Raw genomic sequence first — 20,796 nt, 5'->3', positions numbered from 1 at the left:
TCAATCCGAATGCTAACAAAACCAATTACGAACAGTTTAGTTTTGTTTTCTCCTGCCACGTAATTCCTTCCCCTTAAGTACAAAAGCATGCCTATGCTGCTTAGTGCACCATCCAAGATTCTTTATCTGGTTTCATGTTCTTTTACATCCTCACTCATCTCCATGTATTTCCTCATACTTTTGGGCTGGCATCACAGTACCTCATGTGCTGTCAAAACTTCACACTTTTTCATGTTCATTGCTTGTCTGTAATGATTACATTCTCACTAATATGCCCACGTCAATCTTTTCCTCCCCCTTCTTGGAAAAGTCACCTTCATTTCTGAAGCTTAGATATGGTGCTAACTTCCTAGGAATCATATTTTTATTTAGTCTCAAACCACTGTCGAGAGTTCATTATTCTCTACTACTATATAAATACTTCTATTCTAACATACATTATGCTATAAAATAGTTACTTTTAGTTGTTTTGATTTACTCACAAAATTATAATTTCATTTAAGGTCCAGATTACACGGCTTCAATCTGCCCCCATTAGGAGGCCTTTGCTGAGATGTTCCACCCAGTGTGGCCTACTGAACTTGAGTGAATCTCTCCTCAGGACCAAGGGACTTACTTCCCAAGCTTCCAAGGAAGTTGCATGCTGAGGGTCACTTCTGAGCCTTTCTCTAGCAACTTCCCTGGAAGGAAGGAAGGTGCCACCTCCAGGTTACATGGCAGCCTTCATATAAAAACTGATTGATGAGCTAGTTTCAGTGAGCACATCTGAGTTTTCAAGCTCCAGACAGCTCAACATCTTCTTCTGCCAGTCCTGCTGCCCTTACACCCTCCTATGTGATGCTTCTGTGAGTATTCTTCAGTGAACCACCTGCCACAGACATCTGAGTCTTCTTGATTCTTCATGAACCCATCTGGTGTTACTAATGTCTCATCTTTCTCTTCTTTGTGTTTAGCCCAGGGTTTAGGGAGACTTAAATCTCCTCCTGAGGTCCTAAGTAGAATCTTTACCCAAATCACATTTCTGTTTTATCTTCAAGGTTTCTCTCCATTCCCAAGACTCAGAAAAATGTTTTCCTCTCCCATATGGCAGACTCTAGTCTACATCTCAGCCTACATCTTACTCTGAGACTTATAGTAAAAACTTTGTCTTCAGTTCTCTAAACCCTTTATTCTCTTTAAAAATCAAACTAAATAAATCTTTGCCTTTTCCAATAAAAACTTCAGCTTTCACAGTTGTTTTCTCCAAAGTTGATGTCAACAGCTTATGCCAAGAACTGAAAGATGAACATTCTCTCCCATGTCCTGGGTTCTGATCTTCCCTGAAAAAATGGCTACTTCCACCTGAATGAATGTCTCAGGACCACAGGATTTACTAGTAATAAAATATTTTATTCAAATATATATGTTATATTATATATAATATATCTTTTGAATAATAAAAAGTATTAGTCAAAGGAAAGCTTGAGCAAGCTTTCATTCTAAGATCTCAGCCGTTCTGAAGTCTTTTTCCTGGAAGGGTTCTAAAGCTGAGTGATTTGTCCACTTGCAAGACTCTTTGGTCTCACAAGGTGACCAGGATGGCCTCAAGATTCTCCTCAGCTTGACTCAATTTTACACAGGCTTCTTCCTGACTCTGGGCCTCTGACCTCCCTCTTCTTAGAGCTTTTACTTGAGAAAACTCGTCATCCTTTTTCTGCCTCTTTGTGGTGTATATTTATTTCTTAAAAAGCCTCTTGCCAGTTTGACAACCCAGTAAGGTCTTTTTCACAAACTTGGGAACCACCAATTTATCATGCAATCTTTAAAGAAGAGAGAGCCTTTGTCTCTTAAAGTTAAAGTTAAAAATGTATTTTTGCTTGCTTACAATGCAAATAATTAGATGCAGATTTACACTCATCAAGGAATATTCATGGTTATTTTAAAATGTAGACATAATTAGATAAATAATTATAATTGCTCAGATTATGAAATAAAAGAGTCATAGATTGTCAAGTTAAAAGGGATCTTTAAATGAAACCAACTTCTTATACTGAAGCACTAATTTGTGTGATCTTTCTTGGCCAAGAGCATGTCTACACATGCATCTTCTATCCCTAAGAAAAGAAACTATGATACTAAAGGTATTGTAGGTGGTAAGCAAACAAATAGACACTAAATAGCTTCTCCTGTAATTTTCATCCATTGGTCTTTGCTTCATGTTTTTAACCCTTCAAATTATGCATATAAAATGCATTCACTTTTCCAAATGATGTTTTAAAAATATTTGGAATATTTATCTCCCTACTTCATGCTTCCTGCCCAACCAATGCCTCCATGGTCCCCATACTTTCCCTAAAGAAAACTGTCTTTCTTCGAAGATAATAACCTTTAAATAATGTTTACAAGGTTATTATTTAGATTATTTTATTAAGACTGTCCTAAATAGAATGTCCTGAAATTTCCCATTATTATTTTTAAAATGTAGTGGTCAAAATTAAGTGTAACACTCAGGTATTACCTGAACAGAAATAATCTGAACAGAAATCACACATACTCAACCAAGTTCTGTTTGACTTCAGGCTGAGCTGGAGTGATTAGCTTTCTTGAAAGGCACATCACAGGCTAACTCATATTGAATTTACTCTGCTGTGAATCACTTAAACGTTTTTGTCACAAGCTGATGTTAGCTCAGTACTTGCATCATTTGCAATTTGGATCTACGTCTGGTGTGTTCCACGTGAGCTTTCCTACTATATTTCATTTGCTCAATTCAGCCCATCACTACAGGTTATACCAATCATTTCTGGACTGTAATTGTTCTGCAGTGCATCACTAACCCTTCAAGTTTTCAGTGATCCACGAATTTAATGAACATAACAGCTTCCTCTCTATCTCCTCATCCAAGTTACTGATTAAAATGTTGAACAGGACACCACTGAAGACACAGTTGTAAGGCCTCTTTCCAAAATATCAGTCTTACAATCTTTTTTTTTTTTGCCATTTATATATTTCAATGACTTGTTAATGTACCCAATTAATGGTCCTTGCATTTAGAATTTATAATAAAATGTGTTAATGGCACATTGGCAATAAACAGGGAGAACATTTCTTTGTATTAAAAAGATTTTTTAAAACACTTACTTATTTCTTATATGGCTTATCTAGAGGATCTAAAAGCAAAACAGTAAGAAAAGTAAATGCCAAAGTTTTAATAAAATGCATTTCTGTGGCTCACTCTAACCTCTGGTCGTTGACAAACCTAGACTAATATTCATGGTTATATGTATATAGAAATAAATGTATCAGGAGGAATAATTATGTTTACACAAATCATCAATTTCTCGTAAGCCTCACATGGTGGTTTTAATTCTTTCTAAAATTTTTAAATGTTTCTTAAAGCTTAAAAATAACTACAGTCTCCCAACTTCATTATATCCAAGATAGAAAAATTCTAATATTTATCAAAAACAACAGATGAGCAAAAGTGATACGATATGGATTTCTAAGGGAAGAGAAAAGTAAACATAAATGTTAGAAAATAACCTTAACTCATGATATAGTTTCCTTTGGATACAGTTGAAATGGCTGTTGAGTTCTAGCTTCCCCATCATAGTGCACTTTTAATTTTAGCAATCCTGTATCAGAGTCATTGTGACTTATTCTAACTATGAATTTAGACTGTACTTGAGCTTTGTAAGCTTGGGTTTTCTCATTGTTTAAAGCGTGATATTTTATGTGGATATGTGTATATGTATAATCTATAGAAATATATATTATATATCTAAAAGCCTTGTCTTATAGAGTTGTGAGCATAAAATGATAGAATGCATGTAAAGCATATAACACAGGGCCAGGCATGTCATAAATATTTTTCAATGTTGTTTATGTTCTCAGGAACTTGTGTGGTTGTCATGATTGTGCTGTTTCAAGGCTGTTTCAGGCCCTTATTTCTCTCCTTTTCACAAAAGAATAGGGCCTAGAGGCACATTCCTCTCTCCTGGTAAGTGATAAGAATATTGCAAAATACATAACACACCCTACATCCAGGGATAACTTTCTTATTTTAACTGTGCTTATGATCATATCTTTGCCCTCAATTATTTTATAAAATACTTTAAAAAAAGGTTTATGTTTGTGGATTCTTTATTGTGACCCTTAGAGGGCAAGATAGTATCTTGCACATGGTAAACTTAAATCATTCATTGAATTTAACAGATGTTTCTGCCACCGATGTAGTGAAAGGTGCTGTTTAAATAACAATATTTCACATTCTGTTGGTATTCAAGATTGAAAAATAAAAACAATAGGTGCACAGGAAACTACTCAGACAAGAGGAAACTAATTTGGCTTGAATCATTACTGATTTGAAAATGAAAAAAAAGAGGAATTAGTTAGGGATATACACTGATGGAATATTTAAGCTGTAACCTGTAAACTATACAGACAAGCTCTCATGGAGACCATGGTATCTATAAATATTTTTATTTTATTTATACTTTTATTCAATTTTAGAATTTTTAGAAGAGATTTCCATGTCTTATTCAGGTTTTAAATCCATTATCACTGAAGAGCAGCTGTTATATACAAAAGAATTCACAAAATTGGAAATGGGTAGAATTCTATAGATTCGGGGTTATATTAGAATGTAAAGTAATATATATATGGACACTTTGAGCAGCGTAATTCTTTCAGAAGTCAAAGGTAAGGCCTTATAAAATCTTAATCATCTTTCCTGATGACTCTTTACATACTGAAACATCAAGACCTTTGTCATAGGATTAAGGAACTCAGGAAGATTCAGTGCTACATTAGCTTCTCTCTCAGTAAAGACCAGGCCATGAGAATATATAACACACTTTATTAAATTAACTATGACAAAAACATGGCCCCAGATATTTCCCCCACTAAGTATCCAAGTGTTACCAGAGAGTAGGTTTTTGTCTTGTCCCAGAAAGAATCCAGAGACAAGACATGGAGATTAAGAGCGCAAGGTGAGGATATATTAAGTGATAGTAATGCTCTCAAGGGGAGAGTGGGCAGACCAGGTGAGTAGCTGCCCTGAGTTTCCTTGGCAAGCAGTTATATGGGGTGTAAAAATGAATGGATGGGATATTCAATGGGGAGGGAAGGGTTTTGGGTCGTATTTCCTGATTTTCATCCCAACTGGACATTCCTGAAGGGAGGAGGGATTTTTGTCATTATGTAGTCTGGATCAGAAGTGTCATGTCATTACTGCATAATGGGTACTTTTAATCTGCAAGGCTAATTTTATTGTAATGAGGGCATTAGGAACAAAGGTTACATTCAGACACCAGAGATTCCCACCTTTTCCCATCTTTCTTTGCTTGCCACTAGGATCCTTGTCATCCCAAAATGTGTGGTTTCCTGTCATTTCAGAGGTTTCTGCCTTTCTCTGTCTGCCCTAGGACCCATTTTGTTCACAAGATGTATAGTCTCCCACCATTTGGCCCCATGTCCCTTTTTCTCTGCTCACATCTAGCTACCTGCCTGTTCTAACACAAGTAGCATATACGTATGCCATGAGGTCAGCATTTAGCCCTAGATCTTTATCTGTTCTTGGAGCACTGAATTATCAGATAAGTTTATTTCAATAGATTTCTGAATTTATATTCTTTAATCCAGGAAAAGCCTAAGAAATCTGCCACTTGCCCACTTAGCCTAGCTTCCTCCTAGTGCTTCCTTTGCTTTCTAAACATTAAAAACTCTACAACGTGCTTTGAATTACTGAATATTAATTTAAAATGGTGAAAATGAAAACTCTAGTTCATTTATTTATTCATTCACTTAGCAAAAAATATTTGGCTGTTACAATGCAGATAATTATTTCTATGTCTGTCTCTTCCATCAAAGATTTTTCTTAATCTGCTGTTCTTTTAAAGAAGAGAGATGTCTCATTTACACTCTTATTTCCAGAACATAAAATCAGGCATAGAAGATGCTCAGGAAGTGTTAGAACTAATTAAATGAGAACTCAAAGTGAATTTCAAAATAGCTGACTTTTACATGCTACAGGATTGTTCTAAGTGTCATGGTCAAATGAGATCCTATATTTAGAAATTCTGTAAATTTAAAAGCACTATAAAAATGTAAGATCAGTATTATCTTGAATATGGGTTCATTAGTTCCTAAAATATGCTGTGGATGCTATATGTCTTCAAGAAGTTCAAGAACAAATCTTTGCAGCATTTTTTTTTTTCCCCTGCTATCAGAGAACCAACACAAGCTGGATGCTAAGACTTCCCACCTGGATTTTATAAGGAGGCAAACTTAGTTTTCATTCATTTCACATATTCTGCCCTCTTCCACCTCTGTTCCTTTACTTAAATTGTCCTTGACATTTGGAGCAAACTAATCTCTGCATCTTTCCCGTTTCACAGTCCTGTCTTCTGTAAGCACTCAGTTGAAATTTTACTTATTCAGAGAGCAGTCTCTCATTAACCCAGGCCCACAAGCCTTCTACTCACTCATCAGAGAGAACAATCAATTCCAATTTACATGCACAGGAATCTCTGGCCAGCAGTGCTGTAGGAAACCAGTTTTGCCTTTCATGGTTTTGAGAAAACACTAAATTATATTTTCATACCCCCAATTTCAAATATGCAGTTTTCATACGCTTGATTCATTTTAGTCCTCTTGAAGGTTCAGAAAAAAACTAGGTATCTTTCTCCAGTCCTGGCTACCACAGGAATAGACCATAGCAAATCCTACAGGGAAAGGCCATCTGAGATCTGCTGGTTTTCTTAACACCCAGTGTGTGATTAGGTCTGCGCCCAGGATTCATTCACTTAAAATGATGATGATTCCTTTAATTTTAATGTATGTTTGTGATAACTGATAATATTACAAGGGAAAGTGTAAGTGCAGAAAGCATGCTGTCCCAAATCAGTAAGACCAAAACCACCTCATTCAATGCACATCAAAGCAAAGATGGAGAAATCATCGTAAAAATCATGATACTGAAGCTCTGAGGTCATCAAGGATGTTTCTGAAGCAAGGACAATCTAAGAATTTTAATTTTGCAGTTTTCTGTGTGTGTAAATTGTGTGAAATGGCCTCATTATTTAATTTATTAATTTGTCTGCTTGCTTATTTGTTCCCACATGCATTATCATGTGAGTCACTTTGAGTTACTTTTCTGTCTCAGTGGAATAGCTGGTAGTTATTAATAGACTGTAGAAAAGAACTATTAAACAACTCAAGTTTCATCATGAAAGTTTTGTACATATATATGTAAAACATGGAATGATATGTAAAATATCATTCATCAGAAGTATTAAAGTGGCATAAAATACTACTGGTGACAATCCACATTTTTTACTTAGTATGCAAAGCAACCCTAGGAAATGGTTCCACTAGCTTTCAATTTGCTGCAAAATTACTTCAATCAAAAGGAAGAGTGTCTTGATTTTAATTGACTTTATATTAAATCAAAGTACTATGTTATCCATAGTCCAAGTACTAAAAATAAAACATACTCCGATACACTAAATAGTCAAGACCATCAGATATTTTTATTTCTAACTGCAGATGATAAAACTGATACTGATGCACTTGCTCTGTGCAGTTCTTTCACAGTGGTAGCTTTGAAAGCATTATGTATGTTAAATAAAAAAAATACGATAACCTAGGTGGAAGGGATAAAACAAAACAAATCCTTTGGTTCTTATTAATGCAAGTTCCATTGAGATTTCATTCACCAGGTTTTGAAGTGAGTTTTGAATTGAGATTGATGTGAAAGTACTTTTTATACATTTTCTTCCATCTAGGCCTTTGGGCAATAATGAAACTGTGAGCCATGCACTGAGAATAATCCCCGCGGGTATTAGCGTGCCAGCTGGGAGTACATAATAGCATCCAAAAGCCAAATTACAAATCTGTATTCTCAGATCTTACAGTACAGAATTCATATAAGTACATTCCTTGGAGAGTTAAGTTTCCTTACGCATAGTAGTGAAATGTGCATATATGGGACCCTAATTATCAGAGTCTTCTGTCATGATTTTGAGCTGAGGACTTTCTGTAATATTGCAGAAATATAGCTACTGCTGATCACATGGGTTTTGCCAGAATCTTTTCAAGGAAAAAAAAATGCAAACCAGTAGTCAGATGCTAAGTAATATTCTAATAATCTAGCTCCATCCAAATTATACTGAATGGAAATAAGAGTGTATACAAAGATGACTGGAAAAGAGAAGAAAAATAAAACTAAATAAATGCTTATATTCAGCTTTAGCATTTTATTCTAGAAATAGATTAAAAAATATGAAATTGGTTAATTTATTAAATACTAGTAATATACCTTTTACAGTTGTCTTACTAATAAAACAATAGTTTCCTATAAAATCTAAACTTATTTTACCTGTATGTATTAATATACAATAAAATAATATATAAATCTACCTTATTTATGTACAAGTATATGAACTCCCTTAAAAAGTATAACTAATATGCATTCTGAAATACGCATAAAATAACAATGTCTAGCATTTTTATCCCTAAGATTCCAAGTATAAAATTATATATGTTATTCACTACACTGAAAGATTATAGAGGAAAATTATAAAATATTATTTTGTCAACTCACAGAAAAATTATTAAATCAAACTTAACAAAATTTAAGGATAATTTGGTGGGGTTTTTTGCAAACTAAGCATTTCTGGAATATTCTTTAGCCAAATAAAGATCGTCTAATAAGTCTACATACTATGGAAGATATCATTTTGAATTCACTGGGCATTCTAGAGAATTTTTTAAAGTATGTATAAAGTTTGAAATTAAAAAGACAAAATATTACTAGTTGCTGAGGAAATCCTGGTCTAGATAAAATGCCTTTGATAACTTATTTATCATTAGAATCAGTATAAAAGCTCAACAATGTGACTGAATAAAAAAAAAAAGATACCTGTGATTCGTGATAGCTCCTTGGCAATTAATTGAAAATGGATTTGAAGCTGTAGTTGGCGGTAATTGGTGGAAACTCTGTCAAAGACGCTTGCAAATTGCTGGAGATGCCTAGTGACACCAGGAAACCCACAGCTTTGAAGCTTTAAGGTAAAGCCTCCAGTATCTGTGTCCTTAACTTGCAGCCGCAGCTTCTCTTACTTTCTTTGATACTTTCCCAAACTCCACTCCCTTAAAGTTTTCCAACTTTCATGTAAATCCTAGTAGACATAAAAAATCATTATTTTTAGACCAAGCCCAAATGGATATAGTATCTAATAAATAAATTGTAAAAAAAATAAACTGGACATAATTGGCTATTAAATAAATAGTGATTTAACAATGTGCTATCCATATTTTAAAAGATAGATTCTTCCATAACATGTCAAACAAAAACTCCGAATCAATTAAATTCTGAAATCAGAAAAATAAAAGTTATTTTATGCCCCCAAATGCAATACATTTCTTTAAAACTTTAAAGAAGGATATCTTTCCTAGTGTTACTATAAGAAATTATCACAAACCTAGCGGATAAAATAATAAAAATTTATTATCTCGGTTAGAAATCTCATTGCCCTAAAATCAAAGTGTTGGCAGAGTTGCATTCTTTTCTAGATGTCTTGGGAGAATATCCTTTTTTCCTTTTTTTTTGGCCTCTACAAGCTTCCAAAGGCCACCTGCTTTCTTGCCTTATGGGTTTGTTTTTTTCTTTTTTCTCTCTCTCTTTAAAGCTAAAGGCACAGCATCCTTAAATCCCTCTCTGACTCTGATCCCTCTTCTTGCCTCACTCTCATTGAGCCTAACCGAATCATCCAAGAATAATCTCCCCATTATAAACTAACCATCGAGCTTATAAATTTAATGCCATTCGCAACCCTAATTCCTCTTGACCAAGTAACATAACATGTTCATAGGTTCCAGGGATTTGGGTGTGAACATCTTTGGGTGTCCATTATGCTACCTACCACAATATGTATAAAGTTATTGCCTAATTTAAATAACTTGTGATTCTAATTGCCTCTCTCTCTGGATAGACCCCTTAGAAAACTTCAGTTTTATTTGTAATTTTTTATTTATTAAAAAAAGTGGCTGTGAATAAAATGCTGCAAAATTATTATCAGTTAATTTTGGTGGTATGTTCATGGTTTGATATTAACCTTTGAAATTTGCTGCATTTTAATTATTTAAAATATGAAATAGAGCACATGTAAATAAATATGAATCCAGTGAAATAATTACTGAGAAGTTCAGTTAAAAAGAAGAAATAATTTATCTTTTTTTTAAGCATCATTATTTTAAGAAGAAAAAAAGTAAAAATGAACAGGAGAAAAAAGTATTATGAAGTATGCATCAAAGTCAATTATTAAGGAAAAAAACCCATGTGGCAGAAAAATATATCAAATGTCAATGTCACTATAGAAGAAGTAATGATCATAGAAAATTTTGCTCAAATCAAAAGAATAGTAAAAACTATATACACATAACTTGAAGGCCAAAAAAGCAAGAATTTGATGGATTTGGGGGCACTGTGATTTATGGGGGAAACTTCTACCTTAACTTTGAAATTTAAAGTTCCTCCTGAGATTGGGGGAGGGGTTGTATAGTGCCTGGGAAGAAAAGTTCAATTACAATCTGCAAAATTTTCCATCTCCAGCAGGAAGCTTTTGATCTGAAGGTGCCACATGCGGTTTATGTTCTGTGAAGGGCAGATCTACAAACAGAAAAGCTCCATGTTAAGCCTTGGCAAATTTCACTAAGAAGGTAGGAGGCCACAGTAACAAGTAAAATTGTTACTATAAGAAGAGTATAAGTTTATGTCTCTTTGTACCAGTGAAAATGACCTTATTGCAAAAGAGGTAGAAATGTTAAGGTGGAGAAATGTGAGGAAAATCAATTGTAAATTATTTTTAACTTACACTTTTACACATTTTGATATACTGTAGCCTTTAAAATATTCAATAAATATATATTTATTTAAATGAAATATTATTCAGATAATTCTTTTTACAGATACATCATGGCATTTGGGCATTTTATAAGTCAGTATTTCATGTCCATAATAATCAGAGTTTTAACTATCTCACATGACAATTATGAAAAGTTATATTGATTTTTCTGTTAAAGTTTTAAAAATGTCTCAAACCTCTTAGTTAAAAAGCTACTTTTGGGGGGGTAAATCGATTAGGATAACGTTGGCTGCCTGTCAAGTGTTTCATAGTTCATAGTACTCTGGTGCTCTATAAAAAGTATAAATAATGATACTCCTCAAATAACAACTGTGGTAGCAAGAGCTAGCTATGCTTACATAACTACTTCTTGCAAACTACATATGACAGTTTTTCAGACTCCAATTAACATCAGTCTCCTTGATTCTGTACATTTTTCAATGTATTAAGCATTAAGATCAACTGAAGGAATCATTGTCATGAGAATACATGTCACAGTACTTTTTTAACTTCTTGTTTTACGATTATTTTATAAAAGTATTCAAAGGTAGGACAGTTTATCTTTCTATGTGCAGGGAAAATACCTGAAATACAGAAACAAATATGAATGCTACATCTGTAAAGCCAGAAGGAAATTTGGGGCAGCCACTGAGAGTTTTCTTCAACTCAGTTCATACTTCCATTTCATTTTTATTCTGAATTTTGTCTTACTCTGGGCAATATCACAATTCCTAAAAAACACACATTTTCAACCCTATTTCATGGCAGAAACTTTATTACCATCAAAGAATTGGACCACATTATTCTGCTTTTGAAGAAATAAGAAAGGAGAATTAAGATGCAAAAATCTGGTAAATTACTAACTTAAAGAAAGTCAAGAAACCATAAAAATAAAGTAAAACAAAGTAAACACAGAATTCTACCAGTAGAGGAGAGTGATTAAGTCGGTGGGAGTTGTGATCCATGCTGAAGACTAAAAAGGGTGAAGAAAAGTGAGAGGAATTAATTTAGGGGACTGGATTCTCCCATATACAGTTGCACTTTCTAGTAAGAGGCAAAGACCATTATCTTATACCGTGAGGTCAGACACCTGTGGTTCACATCACTGTTTCCCTTCTTCGTGCTCGAATACATCATGGCAGGTGCCTCTCTTTCCCCAAACTCCTATTATCGTTTCCACTTGGCCCCTCTCATCTGTTCTGGACACAGCTGCAGGAGTGATCTTTTTTAAACTGTAATTTGGATTTTGTCACTCCTTGGCATAAAGTGATTCAAATTCATATTGCATTATAGTTGTAAATATGGACATGCTCAAAAATAAGATCAACTTTTCAATTTATCAGCAGGAAATAAACGCTAAAACCATGAGCCTGCTGCATTTCAATTCCAGGGACAGGAGAGGCATGTGGAGCTTGATTTTCGGTGGATAAGTGGTCTGTGCGTTGCAGGGAACCAAAACCAAGCTCACGACATGAAACTAGTCACTGAAGAGGCCCTTTGGTGCCCAGGAATGAAGAATATAACCATGTGAAATGGAGCCTGATGGCTGTGACTTTTATGGATACTGCTCCCCTGGGGTGGCGAGAGGAAAAGTGACACGCATGAAACCTTGGCTTGGGCCAGGCTACTTGAGCGAATGTATCTCCCTGGTTACCTGTGAACAACAGCCTCAAGTTGTAGTGCCCAGAGCTGGGGACAGGCAACTGAAGAATCATAAGCTGGAAAAAAGTTGGCACTGTTAAAAAGCCAACAATAAAACAAAACAAAACAAAAGACAATGTGGAAACCTAAACCTCTTATAATGAGCAAATGAGCTGGTAAATAAAGGTCACAAAGCAACTGAGAAAAAAATGATTAAAAAAAAGTCAAAAATTCATTATTTATGAAATAAAGTAACTTGCAAAGGAATTCAATAGTAGGGAATGTGAAAATGATTTTAAAATAAGTGCATGTATATTTCTTAAAGAGAGGAAAGGATAAGGGCACATGATGATAGAAATCAGAAAATGGTACCCAGATAAAGAGGAAAGCGAAACCTGTAAAAGAAGATAGGAAGATATTATGACTGCCACAGGGAAGGGAGTGGTGAGATGTCCTAAATTAAATCAATTCCAGACTAGGCATAATCAAAAAAATTTGGTCAACTGGCTATATTTAAAAATTCTGCATTTTTTTCTGCATTTAGAGTGTCTATCCTTGACAAACATTTTATAAAATGAAACTCATTGAATAAATTCTATTTATGATTATTAACAGTATATTTTCCTAGAGGCGCAGCCTAAAAAGTCAAAGTCCTTTTATGTTTTATTGCATATATTCAGAATATAACAAAGGGAGATATTAAGAGAGTAAAATAGCAAAGTATAGGAAGATGGCAGAGAGATTTCCAGACCCCATCAATTAATAGGTTTTCCTGAGTAAAAGCATACAATGGCAAAGAAGCAAGTGTTGAAGGGCTATTGCTGAGAATTGTCTTGGATTTAAGAATAACTCTTCTTAATTTGAAAGGGCCAATGAAGCCAAAGATAACTAACTGAAACAAACCCATGTATCTAGATGCACACATAGAACTAGAGAGCGCTATATAATGGGGGTGGGAATCTTTGAAGATACCAAGAAACAAACAAACAAAAAAACAAATAAAAAACTAACCACAATGGTCTACAAAGCCCTGGATGACTGCATCTTGGACCCAAACTCACTTGTTCCCCAGCCTCCTCTCACAGGGCTTTACCCCTCGGGGTCTCCTCTTCTGCTGCATCGGTCTTCTTCATTTTCTTGAGTAGACCAAATCTTTTTGTAATCCAGTGCTTTGCTTTACTCTTCCTGTTTCTTCTGACGTAATCTTTTTTATTACCATGCTTCTTATACTTAAGTTCGACCTATCCTTCAGAGCTCTGCTAAAATGTTGCTATTTCAGAAAGAACTTTGCCAAACAATCAATTCAAAGCATTTCCTCACCCTCATACTCCTGTCCTTTCCCTCACTGTAATGAAGAGAAGTTGTAGCTATTCGGTTGTATTTATATTTTTAAAAGAGAATTTTAAGGTCTAACTTGTGACTAGGTATTTTCTACAGTCTTTCCATAGGTATATGCTCTCTTCTAGATGAATCTTCTCTTAACCTTGCAGGTTGACTCATGGATGAATTGTTTAAGCAGACTATTACACACGTATCATCTGTCTCTACTTTGTACATTATCCATCGAATACTGAGTGCTACAGGAAGCCTTTATTATCAGGAATTGCATTTAAATAGTCTCTCTCCTGCACATTTATATTCTCTGATCTATAACAAACTGAGGCTTTTAAAGGGAACTTCTCTCACATACCCCTCCAAGCTATGTCAGTCACATGGGTTCCTGATTTTAACCAACAGTACAGTCAGCTGATCCCACGGTGCTCAAACAAGAAACTGACTAACACGTATTCTTTTAAGATTTCTCTCTAACTCTGTCCTCAGGAAGGAAATTTAGTGGGTTGTCTTGAGGTTTGTCTTACGTAATAGAAATATGTGGCTTGCATCCTTAGGAACGAATCAGGTTCTTTTTCAAACCTTTGTTGTCTACACTCTGTTTATGCCTTGAGATTCTTTGCTCACTTATATACGTTTGCACAGTCGCGGCTGTTCCGCTACTGATACCCAGGGCCTGGCTCAGTGCTGTCTGTATCCTGTCTTCCAGTCAGTAATTCTCTGCTTTGACCTAAGGATTTACCCTCCTGCTCAGATCTCAGAGAAACGGACTTTAGCAGGAAATCTTCTTGCCCATACTTTTTATATAATTCATTATTTCTCAGCAGCTTCTGTAGTACCCTGCTGATTTTTTGGCTTCTTACTGGATGTAACTCATTTACAGAGATGCAAGGCTCCCTAAGCTATATTCTCACATGAAACACATTATTATCTCTGATTCAATTCTCAACTTCAGGATTTTGCAAAGGAAAGCCTTGTTTTTCCAAGAAGATTATGAACAATATCTGTGATTGTCTGTTATTTGTTAGCATATTTTCCTATTGTTCCTCTAGCTCTCTGCAACTTTATAAATCTATTTTCTTTCATAGATCCTAAAGATACTTATACATGGAGCTCGTACACTGCTCTATTACCAACTTATCAAGAATCTCCTTGGCTTCTATGCCTGGATCTAGCCAGGAATTGCAAAGCTTAGACAGTCCTCTCAGAGATGAGCTCTGACAGCTAAGTATGTACATTTTTTAATGCTAATGTGACAGATTTCAGCCTTGCAATATTGCTTCTGAAGACCAGGTCCTTGGGAATATGGAACCATGCTGCTGTAATTGAAGACTGTCACAGGATATTTCATGCTTCCATGGAAATCTCAGATCTGCAGCCAGCCTTAGCAGAACAGTTATCACTGTAACTCGGAACTGGGGTATTGAGAATCCATTCCCTGACTTGGATTTACCTGTAGGGAGTTTCCTTTTTTATTTTTATTTTTTAATTCTCTCAGTGATAGAATTACACCGTGTTCATAAATCTTTTCCTTATTTTCTACTATCCTAATTTTCATATATGACCAGTCCTAAACTCTCTTGTTTGATTATAAATATCTTTCAACCTTTTAAATGTCTATCTCTACAATATACTCCATATAATAGATACTGTAATTTTAACAGCTTATATCTAGTATTTAGCACACAATTGGTCCTTAATGATGAAATTTATTGTAAGAAGAAAGATACCTTGTGATTTTTTCCTTTCACCTGACCTACAGTGTATTTGTTTTTCAATTCATACATCTTTACCCTTTACCATCTGAACACTTTTTGGTCCTTAACACATTTGCAAAAAGGTCTGCTACCTCCTTACTTTAACTGAAATGAGCTGTTCCTCCAATTACAAATGAACATTAAAATATCTGATTCAGATTCCAGCCAAGGCAATCTTAAGGGAGACATCATATCATAGATTAGGTTTAGCATGCATTTCCCATCTACACCATGGTCATTCTCACTCATGATCATTGACTTCTGTCACTGCAGTGTATTTTTCAGGAAGCATCCAGTCAGGAAGCATCCAGAATGAACAAGAATAGTCTAGATAACCCACTCGATTAAAATGAAAATCTCACTGATTCCTGCCATTTCCCTTTCTACTCTCATCCTGATAGTAAATAAAAAAAGAAAGGTGACAAGTCTATGACTAACTATAAAACTTATCATTGAAACAGGAGCAATTTTCAGAGTCAAAAGGGAGGATACAATTAAAATAATCTAATTTTGAAATATTCTTGTTTTAACAAAAGAGTTATTTATCATATTGGAAGATACAATAAATATTTATATTACATTTTCAAAAATAAAATTATTTCTAAAACAGAAATACAATCTTGTCGTAAAACAATTTTTACTTAGTTCTTTATTTTTATTATATAAGCAACAAATTAAGAATAAGATAAGCAGCCCTAAATGTTTTATCTTACTGCATTTTTTTCTTCATAACTCCATTTTCCACTATGATTATATTAGTTTATTTTTTATAAAAGAACCAGCAATTATCTTCAAATTCTATTTTACTCTTGCAAAATTTGAAACTGAGACACTTCTTTCTTTAAACCATAATATTTTTAATCGAAAAAGTAATCTCTCTCAAAGTGCTGAGCTGAAAACAAGTCCTACTAATGGAGTATTTTCTTAAAACTATTTTTTTCTGCATATGAATATGTAAATATTGAAGCTCTAGCATTTTCACAGATGCTGCATTTTTTCTGCATTTAGAGTGTCTATCCTTGACAAACATTTTATAAAATGAAACTCATTGAATAAATTCTATTTATGATTATTAACAGTATATTTTCCTAGAGGCGCAGCCTAAAAAGTCAAAGTCCTTTTATGTTTTATTCCATTTTGGTATGGGATATACATCTAATTAAAAAATGACTGTTCTATGAAAATATTTTACCAACAAGTTGAGATATTCAAAATTAAACCATGTTCATTATTTTAGCTCTTGTTATTTAATATTTTCAGGTCCTCTTTTATTTTTATAGGGATGATGTCTTATCCCTTAGCCTTTGGAAATACTTCTTTTTAATAGCTGCCATTCACTAAGAGCTTTAAAGCTGTGTTTACTAAATGTTTTAACTATGTAATATTTTACTAAATATTTCCAACTGGTATTAAACTACCACCAAAATATAAGGGATTCATTAACAAAAATATATTTATTATCATTGTAGCATATAAACTGATAAACTGATTTACAACATAGTTCTTCAAGGGTTTAAACATTTCTAAAATACGACTAGAGTGACAAAAAGTAAAAAGAAGAAGGACAATTAAATTTGAAATCTGGTTTAAAAAGAAATGTAAACTTCTGCTTAAGAGGGCAACACACTGACACCTATTGCTTCGTTTGCATGTGTACAGAAAAAATTTGGAACAGAATATGAGTAAAGTCACCTAGGACAGAAGTTATTTGATCTAAATGAAAAATACGGCTTCAAAAAGTGATATCCACTGACATTTTATACAGGCACTGTAATAACTCCTCTTCCTGTGATATAGCCTTCTTAAAATAAGAAAGTTATCATTCTTTCCACATATTTGTGGCCCACATGACTATTTTCTTACAGCTTCCACAGTGAATGCAAATGTCAACATTTTATTCAAGTTACATATTCATCATCAAATTTCTTAAGATACTGAAATCCACTACTCAAATTCTCATTAAAGTCGTATTTTGTCCTTGGAAGGTAAATATCTATTCTGTTGCATCTGGAAAGGTCGGGGAAGAAAACAAATAGTAACTTGCTATGAAAAGAAAAACCGGAAAAAGTGCTAAACTGAATGAGAAGTGAAGGTAATAAGCATAAAGTAGAGCTGTTGCAAACAGAACATGCGATCATCTTTTAAGTATATGACACAGGTACACCCTGTGGTGTGGCAGTCCCTAATCATTGATGAATGCCTTCTTTCCTCATTGTTCCACATTCTAGGCCCATGATCCTTCTCAATACAGGACACCTAATGGTAAGGTTAAATTTTCCTTGGTAAGATAAACACTCAATCTAAGCCACAGTTAAGTTCAAAAACAAAGCCTTGCTAAATAAAGTGTATACTCAAAGTAAGGAGAGAGAGAGAGAGAGAGAGATCACTCTTCCATGGGCAAAGAAAAGCAAAGCAACAACAAATAATTCCAAGGACTTCCACAAATTTATGATGGTTGATTTCTGGATACAGGCTAGACAGCATATGTATGTTTTAACTGATTAAGAAAGAAAAGAAGAATCTAAAATATGAATGAATTGGAAGATACCACAAAAATTCAGATAGATTGTGGAAAACAGGACATAGAAATTATAATTACTAAGTTGGATTTACAATTATTATTGAAACATTTAGTAACTGAATTTTAAAACACAAGGAAAAGTTTAGCACTCCTTTGAAATATGTATTCTTAAATTTACCAGTGACTTTCTGCCACATATTGAATCACACATACCTGACAAAATTCTAAAATGATTTGGAAGAAATGCACTCTCTACTTCTACTGGAAGGGTTAATAATTAGTTGTACAAGTGAGAGATATATAATAAAAATAAATCATTGAAACAGAGGAAATAAATACTTTAATAAATTAAACTTTATTATATAAAGTAATTTAATTTTTTAAAGAAATTCAATGTGGACTTTACTGTATTATTATCTTATTATTATTATCTTCCTTTCTAGTCTATTATCTTGTTTTAGAATAAGAAATGCATGCAAGCTGAATGCATCACACAACTGAAGAGGTCGATCTTGATAGTAATTTCATGAAGTCACATATGTCTTGAAAATAAAAAATAATCTTTACATGAAGTAAAATAGTTTTTAGAAAAAATACTTTCTTTCATAATCAATTATCAGTTTATATTTATATGAAGAACAGATCTCAGATTGTATACTTGTCCTTAGAGAATTAAAAAGGGCAAAGCAAGAAAACTTGTCTGAACCAGGAGAAGTGAACATCAGAAAATAATTTCAGCAACACAAAATGGAACATAAATTTGAGATTATTCAAAACATTTGATTTTATTACATCTCCATATCAATTTTTAAGATATTTAGATAAATCTTCCAAAATATAATTGTATATTATGGGGTTTTAGGTAAATAATTTATCTGCTTAACACAAAGTAGCACTATTTTGAAATGTATTATTTTTACTCTCCAGAAAGGCGACCCCAATAATTTCACTATGTTTCTGTATGAATCAAGACTGCAGTTAAAAAGTAGCGTCTACTAAAAGAAATCCTCATCAAATCTATTCTCTAGATGGCTGAATTAACTATTTTAAATATAATGAGGGTTTTTTTGAGACAAGACTAGGTGTAAAGAACTTTTTTGTTATTACAACAACAATTAAATTAAACAAAGTAATAATTTGTACTAAATGCTGAATTAAAAATGGAGGAAATAGTCACATCTGGTTCAAAGAAACTAACACATACATACATTTTAGTAGTCAGAATTGGTTACCATAGTTAAATGGAAAAACATGGTAAAAATAAGCCTATAAGATTATTGCTGAGATTTACTGAAACAGAAAGCATTGAAAATAATTAATCATTCCCTTGTACAAGAGGAATGGATTTGGATTAAAGTTACAATTGGCACAGTAACAGTTCTGAATAGAGCAAAGCAAATCATAGCATCTGCTTATTAAGCAAAGAATAAAAAGTAAAGAACTCCTCCATTAAGGCAGATTTAGTTAGTGTTGCAGGTGACATCAAATACTCCTGCTACACAGTAATGTCCTCTGCATGTCTTTTTATAACACGGGAAAAAGTTAAAATTTTTATTAACCCTTCTAACACAAGCATCATTAGTGGTTTTAGCAACACAGAATATATAAAACAAGATATTTTAAACAAATTGCAGATAAAGCTTTCTTCATTTCTGTAATTAAATATCATTTCACAACAATATGATTTTTGAATAGGAATTTGATATATCTCTGTTTAAGTTCCAACCAGGATCTGTTTGTATAATTGGTACAGCATAATTGGACTTCTTACTTGTCAGCCCAAGGTCTAACCCTGAGAATTCTGGAGGCCAAAATGGAAGAAAGATACATTGCTTTTAATAATTTAGCCTTGTAAGTCACATAACATCACTTCTGTCTTCTCCTTTAGATGAAGTAGACAAAAAGGTGGTAAGACAATGGGAAAGGAACAGAGACTTCTACCTCTCAAAGGCAGAAGCATCAAAGAATTTGTAGCCATCTCTTAAAACCATCACACACATAACAGGGTGTGTGTGTTTGTGTACAGATGATTACGTGTGCATATGTAACTACCAAACTCTACACATACACTTATGTGTATATATTATATAAGTATATATGTTTGTTTACATAATTGATATACTTGAAAATAAGTTCCATAGATTAGTAAGTAGAGCCAGTGATAAATATGTATCTGTGGCTCTTTTGGAAATACGTTTTTCAGTGTTAAATTAAAATGAAATTAGAACCACATATTCCATCCACTAAATAAAAACAAAAAAAGCAAAAAAACTGAAAAATGTACAAGCACATTGCTCTTATTAAAATGGCAGAAGTAATAGTTTTAATGAATTTATCTCTACCAAACATAAACTCAATGTTTTATCTTTATCTTATATTTTAAAATTTTATCTGCATATTTCATGCATAGATAACATATTATAATATTCTTATATATCCTATTTATCAATTAATAATTCATGTGTTTGGGTTGAATTCTCATAACTTTAAGTGGTATAATTTGAAATAAAATTATTTAAAAAGAACTATTTAAAAAATATCCAGGAAACAGGTTAGACTTGATTTGGATTGATTTCATTTTCACTAAGTTGAGTACAGAAGCTTTCAAATGAAATTAAACACCTGCTTTTTGCCTACCATACAACAGTCCATCTGTGGG

The sequence above is a fragment of the Camelus dromedarius genome, chromosome 3 (genome assembly GCF_036321535.1).
Source record: "Camelus dromedarius isolate mCamDro1 chromosome 3, mCamDro1.pat, whole genome shotgun sequence".
Lineage (NCBI taxonomy): Eukaryota > Metazoa > Chordata > Mammalia > Artiodactyla > Camelidae > Camelus > Camelus dromedarius.
This window is presented reverse-complemented; position numbering follows the sequence as displayed.